This window comes from Sturnus vulgaris, unplaced genomic scaffold, assembly GCF_052056855.1.
Source record: "Sturnus vulgaris isolate bStuVul1 unplaced genomic scaffold, bStuVul1.hap1 Scaffold_195, whole genome shotgun sequence".
Taxonomy (NCBI): domain Eukaryota; kingdom Metazoa; phylum Chordata; class Aves; order Passeriformes; family Sturnidae; genus Sturnus; species Sturnus vulgaris.
The window spans coordinates 13,211,130-13,227,086 of NW_028276170.1; the positions used below are offsets into that span (position 1 = coordinate 13,211,130).

Sequence of the window (15,957 nt, forward strand, 5' to 3'; positions counted from 1 at the left end):
TCCAAGAGGTGATGAGGTTGGTAGCGGCCAAGGGTAAAAAGCCCCTCAAGATGCTTGTGAGCAAGAGCCTGCTGCCACTCTTCTTCAACTGCCACGATGAGAACATGCGTGTGGCAGAGGTGAGGACTCCTGGGCGCTGCTGTCCTCCTGGCAGGGGGCTCAGCTGTCTCCCTGCACCCGGGCACCTCATGGGCTCCAGCCTCCTCCTGGCCTTGGCACAGGGAGGCAGCTCCTGTGCCCTGGGCTGCGGTGCCATCTCTGGGTCTCTGCTGCTCTGCAGGCCTCTTGTGAAACGCTGCTTTCTGCACTAAGCTTCCTGAAGAGGGGAGATCTTGAGCACCTGCTGATGGCGGATCAGATGTGGAGGTTTGGCGAGTGCTTGGTAAGAACGCTGCTCCCTTCCCTGGGCTGCCCACGCGGGCTCTTCTCCAGGCTCCTCTGGCCCCAGGGCCGGAGCTGATGGAGCCCCGAGCTCCATCAAGCCCGCGGCTTGCCGGGCCCTCTGCCCCGCTCAGGGCTGTGCGGGCAGGGCAGGCCGGGGCCAAGGGACAGAGCCCGCGCCAACCCTTCCCTCCGTGCCCTGCCGCTCTCTCCAGCTGGCACAGGACAGGAGCCGAGCGGCCGAGCTGCTGCGCCAGGCGCTGCCGTACCTGCGGAGCCCACAGGAGCCCCTGCGAGAGGCGGCCCTCAGGTTTCTTGGTGAGCCACAAGCCCGGCTCCCTCCCCGCCCCGCCGCAGCTCGGCCCCAGCCCCGCCTGCTGCCCCGGCAGCGCCATCCGGGCCGGGGCTCTGGAGCCCCGCCTGCCCTCGGCGCCGCTGCCGCCCTCTCGCAGCCGTGTCCTTGGGCGTCAGGATGCGGCGAGGGCCGGGCCTGAGCCCTGCAGGGGAAGGCGCTGCTGTGGCCGCAGGGCTGGCAGCGCCGCTGCGGGGCAGCTGTGCGGCTGGGGCCGTGACAGGCTCTGTGTTGGCAGGGATGGCCGGGCGGTTCCTGAGAGAGCAGCAGCGGGAGTTGCAGCTCATGTGCAGGGGTGAGTGAGGCCAGCGGGCTGTCAGCGGGGGCTGGCGCTGGCAGCTGCGTTCCCTTGCCCCGGCTGGGAGGGCTCTGCTCCCTGCGCGCACGAGGGGCGGCGTGGGCAGAGCACAGAGACCTTCCAGGGGCCTGCGGGAGGGACATTCGTGGCCAGCGCCTTCCAGCTGATCCTCGCTGTCTCCTTCCTCCAGGCTATGGCAGGAGTTGCCGTGTGGGAGGGATGGGGCAGGAGGGTCTCCCCAGGTCCCTGCAGATGCAGGCTCTGACTGTGGCTCTGTTCCTCTCTCTTCCAGCCCTTCAGGACATGACAGATGACACCAGCCCTGCCATCTCATGCCTGGCTCTTCAGACTCTGTACATCACCAGAGTTGTACAGAGCATTCCCTCCTCCGGACTCCAGCAGATGCGAGATGGATTCCGCCGGCTCTGGAAGTCACGGCCTTCCCTGTGTCGCAGGGGCTGGTTGTCCTGCGTGAGCACTGTGGAGAACTGATCCGGGAGGCTGCGTCTGCTGGGGCCACCTGAGCCTGCAGGGAACACCTCTGCACTTCAAGGACGTTCTTTCACCCCATTGTAGGATTAGTAAATTGCTGTTGTCATACACAGAGGTCCAGGAGCTTTCTTCTGGTGCCCAGAGTCTTCAGGCCAATGGGGAAGAGGGCAAAAAGGGTGCTTGTGCTCGCCAAGTTGGCCGAGCGTGCGGTGTGGAAGGGAAAGTGGCCAAAAGGCCCTTGGCCTTTGGTGGTTCTGTGGAAGCCTTAAGGCTTCTGACAGAGCGGGCGGGCAGAGGCCGGAGCTGCGGCGGGGATCCCTGAGAGACCGGTCCCTGGAGATGGCCAGCACCCCTCTGCCAGCCTGGAAGCGCCATCTGTGTCCTGCCCGTGTGTTGCTGGCTGGATTGCTGAGGGCTCTGAGGTGCCTCTTGATGCGGCTCCTCTGGAGCTCGTTCAGCAGCCAGGCAGGCCTGGGGGAGGCGTGGAGGGCACGGGACAGTGGGAGGCCATGAAGGGCTGCGGTGCTGCCAAGGCCTGCCCGGAGAAGGCAGTGGGAAGGCGTGAGGGGGATGCGTGTGGCGCTGGGTGGCGGGAGGCTGTGATGGGCCAGGAGGACTTGTGTGGATGGGTTGGTGGGAAGCCCTGAGGAACTGGGTGGCAGAGGCCATAAGCAGCCCCCAGACAGCCACCTTCTTCCTGCCAGCCGGCTGCTCTGGCGCTTCCCCGACGCGTCTCTGGTGCCCGCGGCAGAAGCCCTCGAGGCCTGGCCTCAGCAGGACGGTGGGGACAGCCCCGAGGTGCCCAGGCTGCTTGGCCAGGGACAAGGAGGCCCTGCTGGAGCACGGCCACTGGCTGCTGCAGGCGAGGAGCAGTGGGAAGTGGCAGCGCTGGCGATCAGCCCGGGTCCCCAGAGCTGTCCAGGCCACTGTGCTGTGTGGCCAAGACTCCCCTGACACTGAGCTCGGGACCCACAGAGCTGCTGCCACCATGGCAAGAACGATGTCTCCTGGAGCTGGCCTGTGGAGCTGCTGCTGTCAACGTGGCTCTGGACACCAGAGAAAAATGACCAGAGTGTGCACAGGAACAGCAGCACCCAGAAGGCTTGTACCTCCTCAGGAAGACATCCACACCAGACAGGATGCCAAAAGAGGGGATGCTGTGTGCACAATTTTTCGTGGCTTGGCAAAGGGTGTAAGGGAAAGTGGTCACCATGGTTTTCTCTTGACTTGCCAGAATCACAGCAACGCTTGGCAGCTTCAGCTGCAGCCTGTCCCCCTGACTGACCTCAGCGGCTCTGCTCGAGGGCACACTCGCCTTCCAGAGTCGGCTGTTGCAAGGCAGCAGCGTTGGTGCCATCGTTAGAGACTCTGATGGGACACGAGCCCTTAGCTGCAGCTGCTGACACTCTCCTCCATTGTTATAGTTTTGACTTGCCAATTTAAATATACTCATTTTTCTGTTGTGAGACAGAACCAGGAGCAAAAGAGCAAGGCAGGACTAAAACTTAAAAAGGGTATAAAAAACTTTATTAGCTACACAAAGAAAGAGAATGAAAAGCAAATTCAGAATAAGATCTCTAGAGCACTCCTTCCTTCCCTCTCCCAACCTTCATAACAACAAAACAAAGACAGAAAAAACTACTTCAGCCAGTTCCCAAGTTAAATAGCCCTTTTCAGTTCACTTTGGAGAGAGAAGTTTCCTCTTGTCAGGCCATAGGGACTTCACCACAAGAAGGGAAAAAAACAGTCCTCTCGTGGCTTCACTTTCATGATTTGCATCTGCCCGGGAAAAAACTTGCCAAGTCGTGAAGTTCCTCCCACCTTTACAGCTTTCCCAAAGCTGTGCTTATGGGCCATACTCATGGGGTATTTACTTTTAAGAATTAACTGTTCCAAACCAAACATTTTCTTCATCTCTCTTTCTCTCTGTTCATGCTCCATCTCCAGAAAAAGAGATCCCCTTTTCTCCTCGGGGCAAAGGATTCTCAACACAGATGCCTTTGATTAACAATCTATCAAATGGAACATCTCCAACCTCCCCGTGTCTTTCTCCATGGTTTATAGGAATATTCAATACATCAGTTCATCCCTACAATCTTACAAAAGGATTTTTCAGCCATCTTCACAGCATCTCCTCATTCTCCTTCCATCTAAAGAAACTTAGCTCTTGCTTCACTGACTTTGGAGCATCTCCTTTTCCCCTCTCATAGTCAAAGGAAAGCCGGAGGTCTGCAAAATCTTACCTGAGCACTGAAGAGTTAAAGTTTCACACAGAAGTCACGGCGCTGGGTGTGGGGGCGGCTGAGATGTTAATCAGCTTTTCTGGAGCTTGCTGCAGCCCCGCACTGCCCATGGCCACCCCTGCTTCCAGACAGGGCCCGGCTGCCTCCCCCAGGCCGTGCGGGGGCTGGGCGGGCTCGGCCCCTCCAAAGCTGCTCCGGGCCAGCAGCAGGAGCCGGGCCCCCCCAGAGCCGCGGGCTCGTAGGGGAGGAAGCCGGGCTAAGGTCTCATCAATGAGCCTTTCCTCCCCCCGGCCATCGGGTTCCCTGGTTTGCAAACGGGGCCCAGCGGCCTCCCGAGCTCCCCCCACATGGGAGGGAGCCCGGGCTGGGCCGTTGTTACCTGCTCAGCCACCGGAAATGAATGAGAGTTTTTTCCTGAGTTACCGCCTTCAAAATGTGTGCTCACCGAGCGAACTAACTTTCTCCAGTTGGTTGTTCAGGCTGTCAATAACCAAACCAGCCTCCAATTGGTCCCATCAACTCCCAGAGGGAATTCTCACACAGAGAATTTCTCTCTTGAATTTCTTCTCCCCAGGTGAAACCAGCACAGAAGTTGATATTAGGGAAGATCCTGCTGCTTTCCACCAGTTTTAGAGGGTCATAAACGCTTTGGGGGATTTCCCGGTTAGTTTAGGGGCAGATGTGACCCCTTTTTTGGAAGAATCCTGATGCTTTCCGCCAATTTCAGTGATTCTAAACGCTTTGTGGTGGACTCACTTCCGTGGGTTCTGGTGCCGCCCGCCCACGCTTCCAACTGGTCCGGACTGGTGCTCCCAGTGCCGCGTGGGGCGGGGCCGCGGGGACCCCCCCAGGGCACAGCGCGGCTGCTTTGGGGCTGGCGGCACCGCCCGGCGCTGGGCATGGGGCGTGTCGGGGGAGCTGGGGCCCTACTGGTGCTACTGGTGCTGCTGGGAGCTCACCTGTCTGGGGGCCAGCGGGACTCGGGTGAACGTGTGTGCTCCCCCCGGGGACCCCCAGCTCGGTGTCACTCTGCCCCCGAACAGCTGCTCCCAGTATTCCCAATAAAGCTTCCCAGTTTGCCTGGTCCTTTTTATTGGGGGCCAGTGGGGAAGGACTTGGAGGGACCCCGCAGGGGGAGCCATGACTGGGGGGGGTCGCAGAACTGGCCCCAGCATGGATCAGGAATGGGGACCCCCAGGAATGGTGGTGTCCCCCCATTCTCACCCTACTCTGGGGGACCTTGGGAAGATCCTGAACCCCAACACGGCACCGCCCCAACCCCAAAGGTGCCAGGACCCAATAAACAAACAGGGGAATTTGGGGAGGGGGTGCATGGGGGGGGGGGTGCCCAGGCTGGCCCAAGAGCCCAGTGCTGCCCCAGCCCGACCTGCCCTGGCTCCATCCCAGCTCCTACCACAGGATGTGATGGTGTTGGGAAAAACGGGGGGGTGAAGGGTGGGCGCTGGGCCCAGGGGGAGCAAGAAAAGGGATGGAGGGGGGCTGAGGAAGGAGCAGGAGAAGGACTGGAGAGGAGGCAGGACTAGAAAGGAGGAGGAGTGGGACATCTCTCAGTGCAATTTGGTGGTCCCAGGGCCCTGACCAATTCTTTAGGGGTACCAGCCACCTCTTTTCCCATGCTCTTCCAGCCCTTTTACACTGCCCCCCACTCAACCACCCCGACCTCATGCTTCTTTTTGAGGCTTCCAGGCCCCTCCTGCTATCTCTGGGAGTCCCATTCCCCTTTCCTTCAATTCAGGCACCTCTTGAAATCTTCTTTCTGGTGGAATCCCAAAGTATTGCGATTTATAGTGTGCAGTTTTGGAGAAGGACAGCTCTGTCTGGCTTTCCTCTCCCTGTTGTGGCCTCTCAGCTGCCCCCGACACCCTGGGGGTGCTGGGATTTCCCTGCTGGGGACAAGGACGTTCATTCCCTTCCAGGAGCCCAATGCCCGGCTGGGGCTCCAGGGCAGGGGGTCCTTGAGCAGCTGCCCCAGAACCTCCGCCAGGGTCTCCCAGCGCAGCCGGAGCCGCTCGGCCTGGGGTCCCCAAAGGCCTCAGCGAGCCCCAAGTCCCTGCCAGGAACCCTCAACTCCCTCCAAGCCAGCATCCCCCACAGCCCCTGCAAGTTCCCCCCATGGCACCGGCCGTGGCCGTGTCCCCACATGTCACTGGCCATGTCCCACCATGTCCTCACCCATGGCTGTGTCCCCACCATGTTTCCATCCCTGTCACTGTCCCCCACATCTCCATCCATGCCCGTGTCCCCCCATGTCCCCAGGAATGGCCACGTCCCTCTCCATGTCCATGTGTCCCCATGTCACTCTCCATGTCTGTGTACTATCATGTCTTTCTCCCTACCCAAGTCTCAGTTCAGTGTCTTTATTTTTATCCCAAAATTGGATGTTTTAAAGAGATGAAGAGAAATGAAAAGCAAATCCAGCCCAAAATAAAAGGATTTCTGTGTCCATGCTGGCTGAGAATCCAGCAGGGAAGGAGTGAGGGAAGAATACTTTTGGAGGTGTTTCCACCCCAATGTCTCCAAAATCTTGGTCTTTCCCCCAGTTCATCACCATTTTTCTGTGGAAAACACCCTTGGACAATCAAAAAATCAAAAATCAAAATCAAAATCCTGGAATCTCTGAGGATGGAAAAGACCACCAAGACCATTCAGTATTCCTTGAAGCCACCAGAAGATAGGACAGAACACAAATTTTCTGGGGTTGAACATGAACAAATTCACTCTCCCCAAGGAATTCCCAATGTTGGTTTCCGTCCCAATGGACGTTCCTGCCACTGTGTTCATACAGGTGCCCACAGGGAGACAGGAAGATGTAGAGTCCCCCCAGCCAGGTGTCTTCCCAACATGGATCACCAGGACCACGGATCACCAGGGCTCTGCCCAACGGGGGTCACTGGGGATCATCCAACACTGATCCTCCCATGGGGGATGGAGCTGGAGCAGAGCACGAAGCTCTTCCCACACTCAGGGCACTCACAGGGCTTCCCTTAGTGGAGCCTCCGTTGGTGTTGGGTCAAGGCTGAACTCCTGGAGAAGCTCTTCCCACACTCAGGACACTCGTAGGGCCTCTCCCCAGTGTGGATGCGCCGGTGGACAGTGAGGGTGGAGTTGCGGTTGAATCCCTTCCCGCAGTCGGGGCAGCGGAAGGGCCTCTCCTCTGTGTGAATCCGCTCATGGACGAGGAGATTGGAGCTGGTCTGAAACTTCTTCCCACACTTGGGACACTTGTAGGGCCTCTCCCCAGTGTGGATGCGCTGGTGCCTTCTCAGGTTGGAGATGTGTCCAAAGCTCATCCCACATTCCAAGCAGGTGTAGGGCTGTTCCCCTGTGTGGATCACCTGGTGATGCATTAGACCAGAGATGTCTCTGAAGCTCTTCCCACATGCCCCACACTCGTAGGGCTTTTCCCCAGTGTGGATCATCTGGTGCCGGATCAGCTTGGAGCTGTAGCTGAAACCCTTCCCACATTCCAAGCACTTGTGGGGTTTCTCCTCTCCAAGAGGCTTCTCCACCAGCCCTGAGCTCTGCCTGGATCTCTGGCCGCCTTCCCAGCTCAGGGAGGGTCTTTCCTCCTCACAGCTCCCTGGGCTGAGTTTGCAGCCCCTCCTCCAGAGGGATCGCCGGGAATTTTCCTCCTCCTCCATCTGCCCACCCCATGGGAATGAAAAATCCTGGTTTGGGGAAAAAACAAGAGGGGACTGCCTTGAGCTAGCGGTTCTTCCTTCCGATGTACAGCTGAGGAAGACACTGGTCGTCTTGTGTTTCTAAGAACCTCCCAAACACCAAGATTCATCCCAAAAATCCTCCAAACATCAAGACACAGATCATAAATTCCCAAAAAAACCAAGATTCAGCCAAAACCCCCTGCAAAATATAAAGATTCAGGCCTAGCAAAAATACAAAACACCACGTTTTAGCCCAATAAAGCTCAGAAACACCAAGATTCACCCCTCTGAAAATGGTGGATCCCACTCTCCAGTCACCTACTGAATGTGGAGGGGTGAGCCAACGCCCTGGGACTGGAGGGGCGCTGTAGGTTTGGAATCTTGTGCTGCTTCCCATTTCTGCTCCTCCTGTGTCCCTGCTCTTCCTCACACTCCTCTTCATCCCATTATTCCTCCTTCTCCCGCACAATCCCACCTTCTCCTCCCAAGGTCATGCTTTGACCATTTTCTTCTTCAACCCTGCTTCTCCTTTCCTTCTCCTGCTGCCCCCAGGCCCAGCACCCACTGCCGGCTCCCTCTTCCCCCCAAACCCACAGCATCCCAGCGCAGGGGCAGCGATGGAGCTGGGGCAGCTCGGGCTGGGGCAGCGCTGGGCTCTCGGCCGCTCCCGCCCGCACTCGCTCCCCACTGCAGCCGCTGCCGCCACCACAGCGGGGGGGGGCCCGGCCTTGGCGCTCCCCTCCTCCCACCTCCCCAAATTCCCATCCAGGGGGGCGCTGGGGCCCGGGCCGGGCGCAGGTGGCTCCAGGTGGGCAACGCTGGGAGCTGCGGCTCTGCCTGGACACTGCTGCGTCATCACCGCCGCGCGCTCTCATTGGCTCAGCGCTGCCCGAGGGGCGGGGCTGCACCAAGCCGGGACACCCTGCTCCAGGGGGGATGGCCCCAAAACGGGGGACCCCCATGCAAGGAACAACAGCAAAGGGTCTCTACAAACACATGCTGCGAATCCGCTTGGACACAGGGCCAGCGACGTGGACATAAGGAAGTGACAGCAGAAGCCATCAGGGTCAAAAAATGTTATTAATTGACCACACAGACTGCTGCTCAGCCAAGGTCCTGCTCAATTCATGAGCTCCCAGAAGAAAAAGGAAGACTTAACAATGCCATAAACATCGTTACAGGAATATGGTTCAGGAAAGAAGCAGAAGGAGGAATCTATGTGGTAAGAAAATGGATAATGGAAAAGAGGAGAAAGAGAAAAATACTGAGGATGGGGATGTTTTTCAGCAGGCTCTTATCCTCAGAAGTCACCAGCTGCTGCAGATCCTTTGTATCCCCGGTTGCCAGGACAGGCACACAAGGAGGTCAGGATTGCAGGGGGTTTCTCTGTGCTGGGCAGCGGCAGGAGCGGGCGCAGAGGGGCGGCACCGGGAGCACGGGCTGGGGGCCTGTGGGGAGCTGCGGGGCCGGGCCGGGGCTGTGGGGCAGCCGGGGCTCAGCGCCGGGCGCTGCCTGAGCCCAGCACCCCCCGGCAATTGCAGGCCCGGCAGTGGCCCCCGGCCCCCAGGAGGCTGCGGGACGCCCCGGCCGCTGCCCGGCCCCGTGGAGCTGCCGGCCCTGCCCGCCGGGGGGGCCGCGTTTGGACACTGCGGCAGGACAGGCACCGGCTCTGGGATACGGGCTGGCCACGGCAGCCACAGCACAAGGAGCAGCAGCACAAAGGAACAGCTGGGAAATGGGCATTGGACGTGCAAGCATCCAGATTTGCTTTTAAGCATTTTCCTTGGGTCACTGCAGAAAGGAATGATTTAGCAGAAAGCTCAGCAGCTGTCAGAGGATGAGCACCCCCAGGCACTGAGGGGGCTGCAGGAGGGGCAGAAGAAGCCCCTGGAGCACTTGGTCACAAAGACACAGCAGGGGAATGCAAGAAGGGATGAGGAAAAGGCCAAGGGGAAGGCAAAGGCCATGGCAGAGTTTCTACAGCCCCTGAGGGATGAACCCCAGGGCCCAAGGGGGCCCCAGCACCCAGGGGCTCTCACATCCTTAGACCATCTTCAACCAGGTGCCCTCCTCACACTGACACCATTCAGTCCTTGATGGCAAAGATGCTTTCTGGGGATGCCCACTCACACAGGATGGTAAACTGGATTTTGCCTTTGAGGGGGAACAAGAGGTAGAAGGGAAAATGGGAAAGACATGGACGGTCCTTCTGCAGGGATGCACGGAAGCACCAGCCTTATTGGGGCAAGCCTTGCAGAAAATATCACAAGAATTTACCCCACCCCCAGGAATTGGGTTAATGCAGGATGTGGATGACTTCCTGCAATCAGGAGGACAAGAAGTGGTAGAAGAAGCCTCTGTGAAATGGCTGAATGTTCAGGCTAAAAAGCATCTTCGAGTATTTGAAATGTAAGAGCAAATGCTGGAGAAAATAGTTAGACATATTTTGTCTGAAGGTTGGTGTTGTATTGACCCAGAGAGGGTCTGGAGAATCTCAGAAGCAATCCAGGACTGAAAAGGAGGTGTAAGAATTCTGAGCATTAATAGGAAAATGCAGGACCTGAATTGAGAGTTCTCTGTTCTACCCATAACATTGTATCACTTTCTAAACCCCAATAGCCTCAATGTTGTGGTATGGACAGAAGAAAGGCAACAAATAAAATGAAAATGAAATATAACAAAATGATTGGTGCCACAGCTATGGCTCTTCCATACTCAGAAAATAAATTTGAATCCTTGGTGTCTTATAAGTACATATTATATTATTGGCTTTTTGCAAATATTACAATGAATGCTATATGTTGGAAAACTTTGCTGTATGAACACAGTTTCTTTTAGTTCTGCGATTAACAGAACTTAGAAATAGTAGTGATCAATATACTTTTTTGGACTACAACATTTTGATGTAAAAAGCTTTTGTTCATGTGACTAACTCAGAAAATGGTAAAAAAGATAATCAGGAAATTCTTCACATTCTTGGATTATGGGACACCAGAACCCCAGGGAAGGCAAAAATAGTGATTTACAGGCTGGGCACAATGATTCTGAATAATGCATGAAGGTCTATGAATATGCAACATGTTGCTGCATTTAGGAAGTGTTTTCTGAGTCAGTGTGTGCCCTTGGCTGAAGGCCAAGCATCCGGCCATTATAACCTTTGGCCAGAGCCAGGGCAGATATTCAATTATCTCCCTTGGAATTGATCTTCAGAATTCCTTACCCTGGGAATTCTCCACCTAGTGCGGGCTGGAGATAAGGGATGGATATTTCAAGCAGTCTGTGGCCAGAATCCTGTCTCTTGTGAAATCTCTGCCACAGGAAGCTGGGCTGGCACAGAGCCTGCCTTGGCACTTTGCTGTTCACAGCATCCACCCAGGACTCTGCCTCTCAATTACACTCACACACTGGGCTGCCTGCGATTCCATTGTTGGAAAGTATACCAAATTTATTTTTTTTTTATATTCCATTTTACTAGTCAGGCTCGGTTTGCCTTTCTCTCAGGAAAGAAATTTTAAAAGGTTTTTTTAAGGGATGTTGCACCACTCAACAGAAATAACCACTGCAACAACCTGGGAATAGCCCAAAAGATACCAACAAACAGAACGACATTCAACAAAACATCAAGGAAACATCAGCAAACATCAAGGAACACCCACCCCAGACACTGCCCCGGCATAGATGGAGACACCTGGTCTGGAAAAGACTGAGAAGGAAATCCAGGAGTGAGATCCTAATTAACATCACAAAAGGAGAAATCCGGGTCTCCTAAGAAACAAAACACTAAGAACTACACAATTTAGAAGTAATGAACATTAAACCAATTTATTTCTATGGCTTTAAACTGTAAAAAGTTTAGGAAAAATCTAGCAAAATTCACGTCTCATGGAATGATTTTCTCTGCACACCCGGGCTACGTGTGGATGAAATTATTTCTGCTGCACACCCTGACCACAATCAAGTAATGCCTTGACTCTCTAACACTAAAGATATTGTTGGAGAGTTTTTTATTTTCCCTGCATTTTCAGTAACAAGATTGCACCATTAGAAAAATTCTGCATAACAATCCTACTTTTATATTGTCAGTTAGGTTTGGACTAGAGGTGTGACAATCAATTTTTACTCTTAGGAGAAGAAGTAGGAAAAACTTGATTGCATTGGAATATTTTGTACATATCTCTGTGTGGCTCTTAATGATGGCAGAATTTCAGAATGGGTTTTTCGAGACTCACCTTTAGGTTGCATTTTGAAAAACTAGAAGAGTATTAATGGTGAGGCTTTAACGCATAAACTGTTAAGAAAAAATCGTTAAAAAAAATTAAAAAGAAAAATAAAGCAGATTGTGAGGGTGGACGTGTGAATCACCTAAAGGCTGCTCTGGAAGAAAATCCTAGTTCCAGGCAGCCAGGAGAGGAGTTTTAGAAATGCAAATTAACATTGCTCTGGAAAAGTGTGGACAATGCCCAAGGGCCTTCTTGCCAGGGGGAGGAATTTCCCTGAGTCCATCTGCCCCTCACCCCCAGCTCTGCCTGCTTGCACAGATGGAATTTGCACAACTAAAGGCAGAGCCCACAGTGAGGATATCTGACTGCAACAGAAATTGGTTAAGCTGCAAAGGGAAACAGCAAATGGAGAATATTGAGCAAATTTCATGAAAAAAAGTGGGGGGGGATCATCCCTCTCCCCAAAGCAATGAGGTGTTTTTGCTAGTCCAGAGAAATGAGTTGGGAATCCAAACATTTTATCATTTCATAAGATAAAAGTGGTCAATTGATGCACCCCTGGATGGAGGGAGCACCCAAAAAAGGGAAAAAGATGAACGGCCACCAGAAGAAATCCTACAACACCATGGACCAGCCCCTGGGATCCCTAACGAATTCATATCAGGACACAGAAAATCCATCCATAATTTGAGTAGCATACTTAGGTTAAAAAGTATCCTTGAAATAATAACCAAGGAGACAGCTCCAGCTCCTGACCTTCCTGCTGACCAAGCCGCTGAAATGAGGAACGAGACATTTCACCATGGGATGGAATCAGATTATCTATTTACAGAAGAAGGAGGAGTTTGTGGAAAATTAAATCATTCAAATTGCTGTTTGCAAATAGATGATAACCGAAAAGTGGTGAAACAGATAACAAAGGAAATAAGAAATTAGCTCATGTACCAGTCCAAACAGGGAAAGGATGGGAATGGGACACGTTTTCATGGTTTCCTGGCAGACCATGGCTTAAACGAATGCTGCTCCTCCTCTGATGTGCAGCAGCAACTCTCATCTTTTTACTATGGAAGACACCTTGCACCAAAGTGGATGCAGGAAAAGAAATTGAGTCAATGGAAATTAAAAGTTTGTAAAGGCAATTCTTGAGAAAATAAGAAAATGATGGATTGCAAGCAGTAAGATTAATATCGTAGTAGGAGTGCATATTAAGAGGGACATGCAGTAGGTGGATCGGGAAGTCTGAACCTTCCAAGTACCTCAGGTGGTGGCGAAAGGGAGAGAGAGATGCAGACGGGAAAATGAGGATAAAAAGGAGGCGGCGCTTTAGAGACCGCATGGCAAATGCCGCATGGCCTCTCTCTTTGTTCATCAATAAAGTAATTTTTACAGGACTCCTCTGTCTCCTGCGGGCACACAAACCTCTGGCCACGGGAATTTTCCCTCACAGCCCCGGGCACAGGGCAGACATCTCTGTGCCACCCACAGCAACCGGGACGAGCCAGCGCTGCTCCGGCACCGGCTCCTGCCGAGGCCCCAGCGGGAAGGAGACCGCGGGCAGCCGCTCCCGCAGCGCCCTCAGCCCAGCGCCAACACGGGCCGGCACCGGCACAACCAACCCGCCAGAGCCCCCTGCCGCCCCCTCGGCCCGCAGCGAGCCCCGAGCCCCCGCACAACCGAGCGCGGCTCCCACCTGCGCTGGGGCCGCCTCCGAGCTCCGCCGCCGCCTCCCCGGGCTCCGGCCGCTGCCGCCGCTGCCGGGCCCGCACAGACGCTGCCACAATGGCGCCTTTGCTGCTCTGCCCAATCAGCGCGCCAGAACCAGGAGTGACATTGGCACAATCAGCCAATGGCAGCGAGGGCCGGGCTCTGCACACGGCCCAGCCTCGGCCCGCGCTCTCAGGGCCCCCCGGGCTGTGGGAGGGCAAAGGCGGAGATGAGGAACAGCCCTGGAACGGGCCCGGGCCCGAGCCGCCATTGGCCTGGAAACACAAACAAAGTTCTCCGCAGCTCCCGGCACGCCTGTCCCAGCCCCGCGTGTTCGCTGCCTCCGGCTCTGCGGGAAGCCCTGGAGCTTCACTTCTCCTACCCCCTAATTAGGAGCGTCATTGCACGGCTTTGATTTCCCTCACAAAATGGGAAAACTGCTCCAAACTGCTGTGGATGAGTGGAGGGGAGAGATATCTGGCAGAAAACTCCAGAAACTCAAAGGAGGACAATGAGAAGTAAATGAAAACCCTTCAAACCAGCTTTCCCTCACCCCTCCCTCCCTCCTTCCAGCTGCACCTCCTACCTCGGCAGTGCAGGGTGGGACAAACGACGCTAACTTTTTTAAACTTTATGAGTTTATTAAATCTTAGCATAAAAATACAACAACAGACTGAGAAAGGTGAAAAATCAGCGCTAGGAGCACAGGACTAAACCCCCACGTGCTCCCCTACAGAATGGATGTTCTGCCTTTTATGGCCCTGGGCCCTCCCAAAGTCTTGTCGCTGAACTCCTTCTCTGCCGTCCATTGCTGGAGACTCCTTTCTTACATCTGCACTGGAGGTCAGGTGTAGGAACAAGCCGGCCCTCCCCAAATGCCCCGACTGCCTGAGCCATGTTGTGACAACAATGCAAGGGGGAGGGGAAAGAGGACTATGGGAGGATATATTACAATAACATCATTATACATCCACAAAATTTATCTTAACATACACACACTGTTCATCCTTTAATTGTGAGAGCCAACCATCACATTACTCATCTATAACAATGGGGACTGCGCCGGTCCCCATAAATCAGAGGGGGACAGAGCTAGCACCAGTCCCCCTGAATCAGTGGGGACAGAAACTACCCCCTGCCCACCTGGGTATTGCATCAGCCTAATAGGTGTGTACAAAAGGTTATACATATTCAAACATTTTAAAGTAGTTCCTCCCCCATCCCACCTTTTTCAAGCATGTACAGTTTTCCCAGTCCTCATCATTTGTTACTTTTCAATACATTCAACAGGTTTTGATTCCTTCATTGGTTAAATGTTAACATTACAACCACTCTTCATCAACACTGGTATCACAACACAACATTCTCATTAAAAGATATCTAATCTTTAGCAAAACTTCTTTTTCAAAAGTCAACCTTATATAACACATAGTATTCACTCTAACAATTACTAAACCAACACTGTAATATATTTATCACAGCAGCCTGGAGTTCAGAGCCAGGCTTGGGCTAGGGAGTGTGACTGGGGCTGCCATTGGGCTTAGGTCCAAGAACAACGGTGTTGGCCTTAGGGCAGGAATTGGGGCTGAGTTTGGGAGTTCAGGCTAAAGCTGGCATTGGAGTGTGGGCTTATCAAGGATAGAGAGATGGGGACTACTGATTTGTAATCAGAATTCGATTTTTACTGCAAGCTACATATGCTTATATACCATTTTCAGGAAGGTAAGTAATTTTTTCTACATTCATTGGTTAAACATCACAAAGACAAACTTTACATTTCTCCTTACATTAAACTTTATATTTCATTTACATTTCAAACTTCACATTTTTACTTAGTTAAATCTTCTTTTCTGTCAGCCCGACTTGATCCCATCTTCTTGTAATCTTCAAAGCTCTGTTTGTTCTTGCCAAGGCATCTTGGTTATCAAACTGCATATGCTAATTAATTTACAGTGCTATCAGTCTCAGTTACCACAGCTTAAAACAATGGATTAAGCTTCATTATTAAGCTTACATATTTCTATTGTCTTGCTTAAAATATTTTCCTGAGGCCTGTCTCTACATCGTTTCTTGTCCTTGCATCTTCAGCATTCTTGCATTTCTCCATCCTGAGATTTGCTGTCACACAGCTTTCTGAGAGTTTTATACCTTTTCTATTCCCCACAACCAGCACCCCCTGAACCCCCATTTTCAGGCACCAGAACCCCTTTGAGCCATGACTTCTAGGAAGGAAACTCCCCCTTAACATGCATTCCCCAGAAGGGGAACCCCCTGAACCCCCATTTCTGGGCACGGGGAATCCCTTGCACTTCCATTTCTGGGCAAACCCCCCTTCCTGGGCACAGAGATTCTCCTGAATGTTCATTTCGGGACACCGACATCCCCCTGTACCCCCTTCCCCAATCCTGAAAACCCCTGCACCCCCTTATCTGGGACCTGGAATGCCCTGAAGCCCCATTCCCGTGCACGGACACCCCCCTGAACCTCCATTTCTGGGCACCGGGACACCCCTGAACCTCCATTTTCAGGCATCGGGACCCCTTGAACCCCAGAACCGGGAAGGGAAACCCCCTGCACCCCATTT

General features: G+C 53.7%; 1 protein-coding gene across 1 annotated transcript in view; it reads left to right on the forward strand.

Moving 5' to 3' along the window:
- Nucleotides 1-15,957, forward strand: part of LOC148218095 (uncharacterized) — a 261,533-nt gene that overhangs the window by 187,228 nt on the left and 58,348 nt on the right. The gene's annotated exons all lie outside the window — the stretch shown is intronic.